Source organism: Pygoscelis adeliae, unplaced genomic scaffold, assembly GCF_000699105.1.
Source record: "Pygoscelis adeliae isolate BGI_AS28 unplaced genomic scaffold, ASM69910v1 Scaffold267, whole genome shotgun sequence".
Classification (NCBI taxonomy): domain Eukaryota; kingdom Metazoa; phylum Chordata; class Aves; order Sphenisciformes; family Spheniscidae; genus Pygoscelis; species Pygoscelis adeliae.
Genome location: NW_008825150.1, coordinates 128,712 through 145,331, shown reverse-complemented (window position 1 = coordinate 145,331; position 16,620 = coordinate 128,712). Strand labels below are relative to the sequence as shown.

At 35.8% G+C, this 16,620-nt stretch overlaps 1 protein-coding gene across 1 annotated transcript in view; it reads right to left on the bottom strand.

Annotated features, from left to right (window-relative positions):
• COG5 (component of oligomeric golgi complex 5) overlaps window positions 1–16,620 on the bottom strand; it is a 193,646-nt gene that overhangs the window by 160,476 nt on the left and 16,550 nt on the right. The gene's annotated exons all lie outside the window — the stretch shown is intronic.

Below are 16,620 nucleotides of genomic sequence, written 5' to 3'. Positions count from 1 at the left end.
GTCCGTCAATTAATGGTTCAGAATCAGTTAATTTGGGGGGGGGGGGGATTCATGTTGGTCCAAAATTGACAGTACTTTTAAGAAAAGTAAAAAATCTTGCATATACAATCTCAGATCCACAGTTTCTACGTAGAAAATATAGAACTTTGAATAATTACACAGGAGGGGTGGAGGGGCTAAGGGGAAAATGAAAGCTAAATGAAGGCAAAAACCAGACAAGTTATTTGGCTTCCTGCTAAAAGACAACCAACCAACAAAGCCATTCCTGTGCAAAGGCTTAGATTTTCACACTGATAGGGTTTAGCTAGACCTCTAGTATGACATGGGGACCTTTTATACAGAAATTTTTCATTCATACCATTCATCTACATAGATAGATATGGCTGTCAAGTGCCACAGCTAAAGTAGAAGATAATTTTCTTACCCTCAATAACTTTTGTATTATTTTGACTTCACTTCTCCTTCGATGATGTTCAGTTCTAGCCATGCAACTGCTTTGTCACAAACCAATCACCAATACTGCTAGCTACCCTATTTCTATATTTCCTGGACGGCCATGGTATACCATCATTCTACATCCTCTTTTTCTATTTCATCTTATACCTGCAATGAAGAATCAAGCAGCCTTAAGAAGTCATCATCATCCATAGCACTGTAAGCAAGAATTAAGATATTCACCCAAACAAAAGTTTGTTGAGTGGTTTGCACTACCCCATGCTTAAAAAATTCATCATTTCAATGAACAGTGGCTACATTCAATGACTAAGTTACCAGTTATGGGGGGAAAGGGGAAACAAAACAAAAATCCGCAAAATCAATTAGCATGATTTCACTTGTCTTGTTATATAAACTGCTCAGTGTGTCACCAGCTACCAGTATAATTAAAAGGCTAATTCTCAGTAAGTATTGGCTTCTATTTAAAAAAAAAAAAAGCAGAGCATATCCTTGAATATGAGAGCTAGTTTGACTAAACTATTACATAAAAAAATGAGGATTTCTGAAGCACTTTTCTGAAGTTGCATATAAAAAAAAAGTGTGATTTTAAGGGAGCAAAAAGCTATTTTCCATTACATCATTAAGTTATTAATCATACGTGTATTGCCAAAACTGGTTTTGTGGTTAAAAAAAGAAAAGCAGTACTTGTAACGTACCTTGGTTTACTTAGGCTCGTGGCTTAGCTTACCAGAACAGAAGACAAAAAAAAAAAACAAAAAAAAACCAGCTCCATATTCTACAAAGACTAGCCACTTACAATCATCCAAATTCTACCTAGAAGTTTTATTATCTAATTGATAATAATTTGTTATCTAAAATTACTGTGTAACATATATTCAAACATAATTTCACTGGCTTTTTTCTAAAAGCTAGCCCAACGACACCTGCATTCAACTGTACCCACTTACAGTGTTGATTTCATCGAAGCTATCCCTAGTTTCCTATAAGACTTTAAATCCTTCATCTTATCTGAGAGGTTGCAGGGGGGAAGTAAACTTAATGGTTTTATGCAAGAAGCTTTTTTTTTTTTCTTTAAATCCCAAATTTACTACTTCAAAAACATACTTTCAGGAATAAGCTGTTCTGAAAAGTAACGTGCCCAAAAAAACTAAGCAGGAACTATTATTTCTTCTTTTTTTTAATATTTCTTCCTTCCTCTGCCTCGCTATCCTCTGTATTCTGAACACTAGAAGGAGGAGAAAGTCGGATGTCTAGGGTTAATGGCATAATATGATTCAACTGATTACTTATCTTCCAATAAAGCATTCTTAAATCAATTAAAAATACTATTCATTTCTTTAAAAAGAAGAAAGAAATCACAATGGCCACAACACATGAATAAGCTTACATCATGTCCTTATCTGAAATAAGAATTTAAGAAAAGCTTTCAGACTTGAAAGGTTTCTTGACAACATGACTTTACTTTTTTAAATTAAATAAATCCTCAAGAACTACATGTTTAGTGTTAAAAGCTCGTTCATTAGAAAGTCAGATTCAATGAAGCAGTACTTCATAACAAAGAGAAAACACAGCCTAGGAATTAGTCAGAGATTAAGTCAGGTTTTAAAGGCTATGTCGATCACAGTCACTGATTGCCTTTAAGAATATAAGCAAGTTCATTTTTACATTTACTACTCTTCATCTTTCATTAAATAAAGAAAAAAAAAGGATTTATACCATGTTGCAGTATACTTTGAGGTCTGCAGAAGAAAATTCTGCATAGAGCAGAGAGTAAGACAAGTAAGAATATGTGCAATCCTATATACACGCAGGAGTCATTATAAAACAGAATCATACATGATCTGTACCACAAAGACGACAGATTTAACACAAACAAGACAAAATGAAGAGTAACTAGTGAAGGAACACTGTATATCCTAGAGATACAAAAGAGGATTTTAGGAGGGATATGAAGGTGTGCCGTGGGTGCTTGACAGACAGACTAAAACAGAACGCAAAAACAGGCAGCATCACTGGAGAAAAAAGGGCAAATATATGCCATAGTATTGTACAATAAGAAGCCCACTACATTCTTAAAAATGATCTCACCACAGTGAGTCATTAGTTCAATTACATTTCACACCACTCAGCCTAAGGCAAGCGGAATTGTACAGGACTCTAAAAATAGTAATTCCAGCAAATACGTCTCAGAAACACAAGCAACCACCGCCAGTTTCCACATGTTCTCTGTCCCTAAAGTATTAGCTGGTATCTGACTATGTTGTCTTTTAACTTCACATGCATTTCCATTCAATTTTACATTGTAAAATGAGATTAACTCACACTAAAAATACAAAAAAGCTGAGTACAGTGCCAGTATCTATTCGAATATTCAAGAAGCACACCTTAACACACTAGTACATCACAAACCAGTGAAACAGAAATGTAAATACATCACAAATATCTAGTTTCAAATTGGCAACAATTTTTACGGATTACAAGGCATTGCTACATGGTCAGAAGTTCTGCTTACTTCGTTAGTGCCAGGGGAATAGGAATCACTTCAGTGATTTCTAAATATATTAGATTAAAAATGTATGCATCCGGATACATGTTAGATCAATACACCTCTCCTCCTTCATTGTTACATAAATGCACACATGTACATAATACATAATTATTATACATCCATACACACCAAAAGTGGAGTTCAACATTAGCATCTATTTTATATTTATATGGAAGGGTTTTTGATAAGAGTATCTCTGAACTGGGGAGACAGGCACTATGCCCCACCACACATATACTTAAATGCCTTCTCTTCCCCACCAGCACCTTTCTTTTTTTGTCTTCTTTTTAGATGAAATAATACATTCAACAAGCAATATAATTTACCTGGGCACAAGGAAGAATTTTTCTGCTCTGTTAACTGTTACATATATCATATTGCAATGCACATAATAGTTCTTTTTCAACATCAATGCATGTGCTAGTCATCAGAATTTTCTGATAGCTGAATATTTTAGACGTTTGTTTCCTCTGAAGAAAGTGTTTTAGTTACCAATTGCCATTAAACTCTTTTAAAAGGAGAGAATACAGCATTCTTTAGCAAAGTTTCAGTGTAGTATTAAAAAATACAGAATACACTAACTTATATTTCCCTCCCCCATTGTTCAAACAAAATACCTCCAACATATAGCTAAGGACAATCAGCTTCTGTCTTAAAATCTTCCAGCTTTGTAACAGCCAAATTCCACTCCCACTTCATACATTCTGCTGTAATATCACTGAATTTATTTGTCTTGCACCAACAGGAGAGAAGAATCTGACTCTGTAATTACCTTCTCCTTTTTCTACTTCATAGATCACTCGTGCAATTCAAGAAGCAAAATTAAACACAGGATTTGGATTTTGTTTTGCTGGGGGGGGGGGTCTGAAAAAAAAAGAAAAAAAAGGCAAAAAGAAAAAACCCCAGACATAATAACTGACTAATAGGGAAATCAAAATTGACTCATACCCAATGGGTGTTCAAGAAGAAGGATGCGAAGTAGGTGGAGAGTATAGGTCAAGAGGAAAAGGGCAGAAGGTGGAAGGAACCGCTTTAAGGCAGCTATGGCCATCAGGACCACAGAAAGGTGGAGGGCAACATGCACCTGCCATGGAAATAATGCTAACCTTATTTTTTAGATTATAATAAACAAAAACACAAGAAGGACTTATCTTTGAGTCATTGAGTGTGATGACAGCACCAAGAGCGTGCATTATTCTGCCACCTCTTTTCCTAGAGATAAACTATACATTTTACCGAGTACAAAGTACATACAGAGTACATGCATTCCAAGAACAGATCTGAAAAGATAATGTTATTAGATGTCTGTTCCCAGTGATAATTTTTTAAAAATGCTATTGAATTTTCCCTCAAATCAGTATTGGCCAGATAGCTTCGAGTGTGTTTCACTACCACAGTATGTTTTCAATCACTGCTTCTTTATCTCAATTTAATTATTTTTGTAGAGTAATAAATTGAAGGAGAAGTATCATTAGACATCTTTATGTTCTTTGTTAAAATTACACTTCAGTGATAATTATAAATTGAGCCAGAACGGAAGAAATATCTTCCCGTGTATTTACTTTATAGATTTCTGTATCACCTGTTTTCCTATTTTACAAATAAATTCTCACACAATAAAAAGAAATTCAGTTGAAATGAAAAAACAGAAGATTTACAGTGAAAGTTCTGTGGTAGGTAGAGAACCTGCAATTATTAAAACATAATTTATTTTTTATAGTTTGAATGAATTATATCCTTTATATCCTTTGAATATAAGCATTTCTATATCCTCATTCTGATTCCTGACACTGCGCAGCCAGGCAAGCAGGCAGGCAGGCTGCCGGCACAAAGCTGTTGGCAAACAGCATGCCCTTGTTTCCTTTCCAAGCTGGGTTTTTCGAAGTATACTTTTGGTTTCTGTTGCTCTGCTATGATCTCTAACTTCCTACCCTATCTTGCAATAGTTTAACTTGATACCATATCTGATAAACAAATCAATGTCACTGCTGAAACAACATTATTGCTGTAAAGTCTGTCACTCTGGCTATGTCAGACTGTTATTAACAGAGCAATATTAGCACAGCTTTACTTTCAACTGTACTAGGATCTCTCACAATCTGTTGTGAGATTTTACTTCAAATTAAACTCAATTTAAACTCACTTAGTAGGGGGAAAAAAAGCACAATAACTGATGACAAACTATTGCTACTCTGTACCATGGTTTTCTTCCAAATCTTATTTCAAGATATTTTTTGTAAATCCCTGTCACAAATAAACAGAGAAGGAAGAAGGGAGAAGAAGAAATAAAGGACAGCTTCCCACATTAGTAAATTACTACAAATATCAGTGATACTTTGTGTATTAGGTTGCATTTACCAGTGTGCTGAAAACTTGCATAAGGAAAAAGAAAATGGGAAAAGAACACTATTTGCAATCACAAAACAAGAGGTGAATGTGAGCACCGCTGTTGTAAAACACCTTAACAATAACCAGGAAGATCTATTATTCCTGCTAACAGCTCTACGAGCTAGTAAGTGAGACCTATCAATGAATGAGAAGGAACAAAAAAGATGTGAAAAGAATTTGTGGGCAAAGCGGAGGTTTTAACAAAGTTACGTGGTTCAATAACAGCAACAGTGGCTTCCACAGACTAAGTACCTAACCCAAAAAGAACTCTCATGTAAAACCAATTTTTTGTGTTTTGCCAAAATACCACACACCTGCACATACATGGAGTACGCTATAGCTAAAATAAGATTTAGCATATGTATTTGTTGCTACTGCAGTCAGTAAGGTGTTTCATGAGAGATTTTTTTTCAGACACAACAGACTTTCTAGGAGTGTATTTGCATGTAATAAAAAACCAAGTGTTACTTGAATTATAAATTCATCTTCTGAACAGTTACCAAGCAAACATCAAATCATAAGAAATTTCCAAATTGAGTGAATCACTTCATTTTCTAGTTTAAATGGGAACAAACATTTAAGGTTAATAATTACAACTGTATGAGGTTATATGCCCACAAATATAAAATGGAGCTACAAAGCTCATCTGCAGTCATATCAAACATGGATAAAGCACAAAAAAATGCACATGAAGACAAGTTAAAGACATCTTTAAAAAGATTAATGTATTCAGAAGCTTCTGACAAAGTCTTGCCTCAGTTGTACAGCTTACAGTGCAGATTCCAGAAGCAGTTTAAATAAAGTGGAATAAAAGTGGGAAACTTTTGATTCAGTCACTAAGACTTTGTTATGCCCTAATTTTGTTTCAGTCAAAAATCTCAAGTTTCTACTACATCTTTAGTTTGCAAGCTAGGTCAGCTAAAAATGGGGGGGGATCTTTAGAATTGTAGACAATCTGCTACAGAAACAGTATGTTCTCAAAATAGTAGGATGTTCCTTCTTTTAATGAAGTTAGGTCTTCACTTCTTTCCCTGAAATGACATGAAAAGAGATATGAGACCATACTGTTCTTCCGCTGAAGAGGGTCTACCTTTAAGATAACAAAGCCAGTAATCAGATTTGGTTCCTGTGAGCAGTGGAAGGTTGGACCTGAATGGTAAACAAATAAAAAGACTGGACTATTTCACTTTTCAAACCATAACTGAGAAGAGTCCATAAAATTCTTGATGAAACTAATCTTTGAAAATTACGTGCATGAGTTGGGAGACAGAGGAAAAACTACTCCTGTGAAAACAGCCTATTTTTAAAGCTGTTTCATATGTGCAAGAATTAAATCTTACTCTACACTACTCATTGCTTTGTATTACATACAGCAACACCTTCACTGATCTTTAAGGCAAGGCAGAAATGACAGTTACAGGAATACTGGCTCACGTCCAGGGCCCGAACAAAGATTAGACTTCAGTCTTCTTTTCACAGCTATTTGGTTAGACTTTTTTAACCTGAACTGGCTCACACTTTAATTAGAAATGAACAGGATAAAATTGGTTATTACATTTAAGATTTGAACAACCAGTATTTACTTGAGGAATTACAACAAAATTGTGTACACAATCTCATTTTTCAATTATTTTATACTTGAATTTGCCAGGCTTCATTTTCCAGTCCTTAGCTTTTGTCATTTCTTTCTCTGCTAATCAAAGAGCCCTTCTGTGACCCTTTATTTTCTCCCCATGAATGCACCTCTACAGTCTTAATCTTCAAGAATAAGAGCCCATTTAATCTCCTACTGTGACATGTATAATTGCATTTATTCATAGGTATCCACAAAACTATGTTTTTATCTGTACAGCACAATTCCCTATACCAATTGTGGAAGTAGAGATTTGCCTGACATAGCTACATGAATGCTAGAACAGAAACAGCATTGGTAAAGCAATCCCAGCACGGATGTAGTCCAATTCCAATGCTTTACAGAAGTTTAGTACCATATTTTCATACCTGTAAAAACAGAGATCATACTTTTTTCTTTTTTTTATTTAAAAAGCATGTTATGTGTATGTGTTGAACATTCAAGGTGTTCTGCTTCATAGCTGCTTCTCCTCCCGTAGCCTGCTTTAATCTGAGGTGTACACCCATAGAAAACTACCACTACCTTACTTACCTCTGTTCCTCTCTTCCAGCTCCACTAGTAAGAAAATTATCTACCAAGAATGTAGAGCAACTGTGAGGTGAGGAGAAGATGGCTTATTTAAGTACTTACTTAGGGGAACAATACCTTAAGGAATATTTAAGTCATCTAAATTGTAGATTATGCACATAAAATAAATCTATAATGCATCTACACAATTTCTTTAATCAACTAAGTAATCAAAACACACGAATTTGTTTGACAACACATATTTTCTATAAAAATGTAGTTGACTATCATTAATTCAGCTTTATAGTCCTGAATTCTTCTTTCAAATGAATTCAACTTATCTACTATTTTTCTACAGCAGCTTTGTGTCTAACTGACTTTGACTGCAACAGAAATGCCCTTTTTCTCCTTGTGAATGTTGGAACAACACAAGCTGGACTTTCCCCTTCCCTATTCAGTAAGGACTTACAAACAAATGGCTCTGGGAAGTTAGTACATTTGTATAACATTCTCCTTAGTTATTGTTGGATTACAAGGTACCCTTACTTTATTACCCGAATTACCCTGCCTTCAAAAAAAAAGCAAGAGCATTTACTGAAAAATCCTCCTATTCTAAATCTTTATGAACAATCTGGAAACCTGTACATTAATAAGGTTATTCTGTAATAGGTGTCTTTCTGTTTCCTGCCAGCCATGGATTTTTCTGCAATATTTTAAATTTATCATATCTATACTCTACTTTTGTAATGTATTCAGTTGTGTTTATACATTGTTTTCCAATTATAGTTGTTGTCTTTGCTTTGTCACCACATTAGAACAGGACTTTAGCCAGGACTACCTTCTTTCTTGATTGCCAAAAAGCCAGTATTTCACAATCTAATATAGTCTTCTCAGTAAGCTTTCGACTTTCAAGTTTGTCTAAATATATTTGTCCAAAATATTGAACAGAAGATCCTCTGCATTGGAAAATTAACTCTTTCAAAAATGAAACATTAAACACCGGGTCTACTCTCAGTTTGCCCTATGCATCATGACTTGCCACTCTGGCAATAAGTGACTTCCAAATCCCACAAGTTTATTTATTGTAAGAGAATCCAGAATAATGTTTCTCCTTGCTGATAATTCCTGTGTTAGAAAATGGTGATTTTTTTACCACTGGCCATAGAGCACAAACAGTCTAGGCTCCCAACATCATTCTTCCACCTATCTCAGAAACATGCTTACACAGCAATGCTTCCGTTTTTCTGGTTTAATTCAGTGGGTTGTGAAAGTAACATCTTTTGGATTTTGTTAGCTGGCTCTCTGATCTATATGCATTTACAGATACTTCTACTGTAACTTCTCATTCTGTTACCCCCAATGAAATTTTCCAAACATGATTTGCTACCACCATTATTTGATCTTCCAGGGAGCATTCTAATCAAATGCTCACTTCTTTTTCTTGGTGATCACAAGTTACCTGTCCATTTAATCTATTTCTATTCTCTCTCACCGTGACTATTTCTGAATCTGATTGTTCAAAAAGAAAAAAAAAAAAATCTGTTTTCTCAGACACTTAATACTGAAGTGCTATTTCTGAACTAACCATGTTCTTCAGTACAACCACCAGGCTATGCGCTAATAAATGCTTCAGTCTCAGCAGAAAGCAAAAGATCAATATTATAAACTGCTCCTCAGTGTTATTTCCTTGACCACTAAACAACTGATTTCACCATTGGCCATAGATAAACAAAAGGAAGCACACATCCTCCCAGCTACCCTCAGCCAGCTCCCCTAGAAAAAATACTTGTGACATTTCTCCACACCTTCCCATGGGGATGTGATAATCTATTGAACTCAAACCACTGAGTCTGATCACCTTACAGATCATTACTCTGGTTCTGGGAAAACTAGCCTGCAGCTTACTATTGAATTTCCAAGTACGTAAATGCTCAGGAAAGGAAGAGGAGAACAGAGAGAGTTATAAATGCCAATTCCTACCAGAACTTCAGACAGTGTATATGCAGACCCGCCTGAAACGTAAAATTGCCATTTCCCTGTAGAACCTCCACACAGAGCAGAAAAGATTACTAGATCCACGCTCTTTCAGATGCATCATTCTAGCTGTAAATGGTGTCAAACTCTACAGAACTGAATTTTTCCATATTAGTTGTTAGTGTCACTGACTTGTTTGTTTATAATAGGTACTCTGACTCCTATTGAAATACAGTGAGAATACACCACCACTCAATTTAGAGATGACATCTCTCTGCTTTGCAGATATCCCTGTGTTCACTCATTATTTTACATTATGTAATCCAACTTGCCTTTCTCTTCATGAACATAGACACCTGTGAGTAGATACCTTTTTCTTTGTTTATATAATATGTAAAAGACACTACAAATTCTTTTCAAACTCTTGCCAGCTATTCTTACTCTTTACAATGTATTGATAATTTACAAGATGCAAAAAAGATAATCTTTCAGAGATTCACAGCTAACCTCCGTCTCTCTTCCATTCTCTCTCAGCCAAAAGTAATTCTTTTAAACTCTTTTCTCATCTTTGGTGTGCACTTTTTTTTTTTAACTAATACAGACTTCTAAAGTCAGTGCACAAAAAATTACTAGATTCAAAGGCAGACAGAGCTTGCAGATATCTTTGGGTCTTGATAAATTTTGTATGTCACCTGGAAACAGAAACCCATACCTTTCATTTCTACTTTTAATTAGGTAGTTTATTCAAAAAGTATGACTACCCAGTAACAGAATACTTTGTCTCAAAACTCAAAGATGCCCTAAGATTGTACTAGTTACACAACCATAACTGTTTCAAAGTAATTAAAAAATAAAAAAAAAAACTCTGAAATTTTATTTCTTCTGTATTTGGCTAAACACAAGCATTCACAACTATAAGATTGTCTATATTACTGGTTCTTCCAAATTCTTTCATTATCTCCACTCTCATGACACACCCTAGCTAACAAACACAAAAACACTTACTGTTCAAACACTTCAAATGATCAAGAGGTAAAACAAAACAAGGTCCAAACACCCTTACCAGCTGGGACGGTTCCTTCTGGTGGGGAACAACTATTCCTTAACAGCAAAACAGAAACAGGTTTGGTATAATTCCCCTCTGCTCCACAGAGATACTTTGAGAAGAGAGCAGAAGGGGAATTTTGTAATTGGAGAAACAGAATATAACTATAGTTTTCAGATTTTGAAGTCACACATTTAAATTCACTATTGGAAAACAAACAAACAAAAACTGGAAAAAACCCACCTTACAAGACCTGGCCTTTACATTTAAGCTCATTAATGAGAAAAGATAGAATAGTGTAATTACCAAGACCTTGTTCCACAACTTTCCTCTTCCATCACTCCTTCCATTCTTCATTTCCAACCAGTTCCGCTTTCAAAATTCCCAAGCTCCTCTGTTTCAGCCTTACCCAGGTGGGACTACAAACCCCAGATATATCCTCTGGCTCTCAAAGCCCCAGACCATCTGATACATTACCAAAGCAGACAGAAAATACTGTAGTTTCAGCGTTTTTAAGAAATAAGTAGTACCGCCTTAATCTCAAACACAGAACTGAATGTGCTACGAGGGCAAACACTATTCGTGCCTCATGCGCATGACAGTACACGAGAGAGTTTAAATGCATATTAACTTATCAGCTGCATGACTGGTGCAGCTACTTTGCTGTCCTGATAATAATTCCTCTCCTAGTGGAAAACACTTTTTGGTAGAACATCCCATCCCCTCTCCCCTTCCTTAGTTCTTGTCCATTATCATTTCTTTCCCACCGGAGTCCTCCGAACTGTTAGAAGCAAATAAATCAAGAGCTGTCAGGCCCCAGATTTTACTCTGTACCTGCTAAAGCAGGTACAGAAGGCTCAGTGTAATACTGGCCTACAACCAAAATGTCTATACATTAGATCATGACAATAATAATAATAATTTATATTAATAATGAAATAGTAGCAATCAAAATCAGATTGACAGGGAGGTTGAAAGAGCAAAGCTTTCCAGAAATGTAAGGAACAAAAGGTGTGGACATCTGTAACTGGGAGCAAGAAAAAGCAATAGACAGAAAATAGTCTTTGATGGGCCTCGAATCAGGATAAAAACTGTTAGAAATACTCCTTGTGCTACAGCAAAGGCAACTTGAACACACTGTAATTAATTTACGGCACAGCCTTGCTAATGGGACATCAATAACATACCTCTCAGGAACAGGTTAACACCTCAAGATAAAAAGCGGAGTACTAAATCAATTTTAAAATATCTGATATACAGCCCTCTGACAAGGTCTATAAACTTGAGACTAAAATTACCAAATGCTTAATAATACAGCAAAATCAAATTCTTCAAGTAGTTATAGCTAAAAGACTAATCTCATCAAAAGCAGAAATCAGCTTAATGCTAACATGAAAAAATAGTTTCATAATTCACTCAATATGGCAAATTTGAAACATGTTTATGGTCATTTAAAGGAAACTAGACATCAAGAAAACCCACCACTACAATTACACCTGGATTAATTCTCTAGAACTGTATGCATGAAGAAAATTAAATTTCAAGAGATCAGAATAGTTATGACTTTGGAAAACAGTGACACAGAAATGAAACTACAATGAAGCTACATTAACAGAAACCAAACTTTTAAAAACCTGAGGAAATATAAATTCAAGCCCTACTAATTTAAAGGTTATGTTGAAAAACAAAATTCCAACAGGATATTTTTTTCTTGTATCAATTCAAACTTAGTCTTTTCTCTCATGTGCCTGTAATTATTTAGTGTCTTCTATTGAAAATTATTAGAAAAAGAACGCATGCCAGAGGTTAGGTAAAACATACCAACTATTTACATAAAGTGCTTTGTCTAACATAAAGTTTCCAAGCTAGGAATCCTAAACACAGCAAGACACAATTTGATGGTAAAATCTGTACGTTCTGTCTGCCTTGTTCAAAGAGGATAAAGAGGTCTTACACTATTAGCCTCTTAGTAATGAAAAATTGTATTAAGTTTTGCAAGTCATTTTGTTACATGCACATTAATTCAGTATCTGAAAGTGAACAGGTCAAATTAATGAACTTGTTACATACTTATCAAGATTTTTCTTTATTTCAAAAGCCAACAAGAAATAAATTAATATCCACAGGAGCTTCTTAACTCTACATAAAAGGTAAAGATGGCATAAAATAAAATAATATGGCCTAGAACAAGATTGTTGTATGCATAATTGAAAGAGAGAAGAAAGTAAGTGGGTGGTATAGCAACTACAGAAGAGGACAAGGACTAGCTTCTGCACTCATTACACAAAATATTTGGTTGTACAGCATAATTCATGAAATAACAAAACTCAGCAGAAGCTTGAATAGCTCTTCCTTCTATGTTAATTTACAATAAATCAAGTAGTGACTTTGGCAAACATGAAGCCAGGAAAAACACTAAGAAAATAACAAGATGATCTTAGATCCAAGAGGATTTTTTGTTAGCATTAACTATCCATAGCTTTCATGGCACTCCTTTCCTTAAAAAGACAGATCAACTAATAAAACCAGAATCTTTCTAAACATAGTAAATTGAAGCATTACAAATATGCTTTTTTTCTTTTCCTTTATCAATGTATAAAATAAGAACTTCAATTGCCTCTGCTGTATGAATGTAAGCTAAATGGTTCTATCAACATTATCACATTAAAAATAAAGAATAATTATTTTGCAATATATCTGACTCAGAATGACCAGTATTATCCATGAGAAACATAGTATCTGGTATATATATTTATTTATTATATATTATACAAATATTTTGTGATTAAATGCACTATTAACCATATACAGTTAATCATGTAACTACAGGCCACCATTTTCAGTTTTTACCAGAGATGCTTAAGAAAAGCAGTTCAGACAGTGTCTTCTATATGTTTCACATGTGAAGCTGGCTTCATGTTTGTAAAGAACTTCTCATTATTTTAAAAATTTTTTATTTAAGTCTGATCTGAAAATTAAGCTGTTATATAAAAATGAGTTCTCAGTTTCCAAACAGTTCAAGACACTTTGTTTTAAAGCTACAAATATTAAGGCTTTTAAATTATTTGTATGTCTGCTTGACCTTCCCACCAGAGAGGGTTTTTTGGCCTGGAATACTACAAATAAAACTGCGCAACAACGTTTTGCAAAATCTTCCATCTTACGGTCTCAGGAAAAACAAACAAAAAAACCCCAAAAAACCAAAAACACAACTAAAAGGAACAACATGAAATTGAAGAACATGAAGATTACACTCCACTACAGAAAGGCATAGTATATTTTAGCCCAAACAATTTCAGTGAAGGTCTGGCAGTGTTACTGCTAACACCACCAGGGACAGAAGAAAAGGTTTTAGCAAGATATTTGCACTTACTATGGATGCAGATGTACCACCTGAAGCAGTGCCATTCAAAAATAATGCAGATGGCTCTGAGCCAGTAATACAATTCAGTCATTCTCAGCAGGACTAATTACCCCAGGCAAAGCATCATGCTATCATGGCCGTGTAATTTCTATTAATCAAATCAGTTCAGTTATCCCTACAGAACAGTGCATTGTGCTACACTATTTTAGAGGACACTAGGTCTTGCACAAGGCAGTACATTGTACTGCGTCTAAATCCCTAAGCAAAAGTACCATGAAAGCAACTTTTCCCTCCAGATTGATGTGTGTTGATTCTTATGAGAAACTGTGCACAGCAATATTAGTATCAACAAATCTGTCTGCTCTGTGTACAAGCAGTGAAAGACCTCACTGACTTGATAGTAACCAAGTCCTTCCTCACTTTAATTGCAGTTTGATTCAACACAAGATCTGGCTTGGCAATCATACACTCTAAATTCTTGAATATGATATGGGAAGAAGGCAGCAGTGAAAGATAGCTACCATAGTATCTATGGCAGGTGTTCAGACAGCTTACTATTGCAAATTTAGTAATACTTGTGTAGAGACACATAACGCATATTTAATGTTACTTCAAAAACCGCAGCAGTTAAAATGAAATAGTTTTTATACAATTATATTTAACCTGAAGGACAAATATTGCAGTCAGCCAATCTGCAATCACTTCAGAATAAGTCTCTCTGTTTTGGTCAGATTATTTCACTATTTTAATACCCAATTAATAAGGCACACTGTGGAAACAATAGGTACAGATAATTCCAACTTGCAATAGATATGGATGAGATAATCACTGTAAAACAAACAAGTACAAACAGTTACTACTAAAATGAGTTTTCAACAAATTAGAACTGTTGTTTCCTGAATACTGACTAGCAGTGCTTAGTCATCATTGTTCCCAAATATTAACTGTGGCAAGCAAGTCGAGGGAGGTGATTCTGCCCCTCTACTCCGCTCTGGTGAGACCCTACCTGGAGTACTGCGTCCAGCTCTGGAGCCCTCAGCATAAGAAAGACACGGACCTGTTGGAGCAGGTCCAGAGGAGGGCCATGAAAATGATCAGGGGGATGGAACACCTCTCCTGTGAAGGGTTGTTCAGCCTGGAGAAGAGAAGGCTTCGGGGTGACCTTATTGCAGCTTTCAATACTTAAAGGGGGCTTATAAGAAAGATGGGGACAGACTTTTTAGTAGGGCCTGTTGTGATAGGACAAGGAGTCATGGTTTTAAACTGAAAGAGGGTAGATTCAGACTAGATATAAGGAAGAAATTTTTTAGGCTGAGGGTGGTGAAACACTGGCACAGGTTGCCCAGAGAGGTGCTGGATGCCCCATCCCTGGAAACATTCAAGGTCAGGTTGGAGGGGGCTCTGAGCAACCTGATCTAGTTGAAGATGTCCCTGCCCATGGCAGGGGGGTTGGACTAGATGACCTTTAGAGGTCCCTTCCAACCCAAACTATTCTATGATTCTATGATTAAAAACTTACAGGAGTAAATTAACATCTCTCTTAAAAACAGTTGGGTCACTGAGAAATGGACAGCTTGCCTTCTTTCCTGGCAAAGGAAAAAAAATTAGATACACAACATTTACATTCACATAGTCAGTACCACCTTCCTTCTGCTCACTGCATTCTCCTAGAGAATAACAGTTTTGAGGGTCAATTTTTGCAGCACTCCAGTAACATGATGAAGTGTGTGAAGTTAACTTGAATGTCAGTCACGTAGTAAGTAACCAGAAGAGAAGTAATTGTGTCAGAGGGGTAAGCTGAAGGTCTTTGAGGAGATTTATCTACTATTTCATCTGAAGGAGTGATAAGAAGAGGCTGAACTAAAGTGATGGCATGAATTTTCCAGTCACACTGTCCTAATATTCCAGGAGGTATCTGGGCACAGTGCCCAACAAACCAACTTGTGGAAAGCAAATTTTACATCAAGCAGTCCAACTTAAAAAAAAAAACATACACCAAAAAACAAAACCAAAAACAAAACTTCCCTATAATACATTTTCTATTAACAGAGTTCGGGGGGCCGGGAGCATCTCTGAGAGAAACAAAGGACTGGTAGCAGGTCAGCATACTCAGTCCTCCTGCTTTAAGGCTACGCCACCTGTATCTAAACTATTCCTGATACATGCTTTGTCTAAACTGCTTTTAAAAAAGCTTCAAATACTGACTTCACAGCTCCCCTGAAATTACCATTACTGGCAGAAACCTCTCCTAACATTTTAGATAAAAATTTTCTTTGCTTCATTTTGGGCCCATTACTGACTGTTTTGATCACAGTGGATATGGAGAGCCATTACTCCCTTCCCACTTGAAAAACTTTTATTTGTCTGAAGAATGTTACTCTGCCTCTCAGACCCCTCTTATCCAAACCAAAGAACCACACACTTTCAGTTCCTCCGCCCACTGCCCGTTCTCGAGACCTTCAGCCATCATTACCACTGTACTTAGGACTTTCTCCAATTAACCTACATCTTCCTCGAATGAGGTGCCTCAAAAGGGACTTGATACTCCAGCTGAAGCATGAACAAAAGATTTTTTTCAAGTGCCTTGCACACAGCACCCTTCCTTATAAAGATCAGTACAAATTTCATTGCCAACAAAACAAATGAACAAGTGGCTTGCACTCAATTCATGAGGAACTGTCAAGGCTCTCTGCAGAACTGTTATC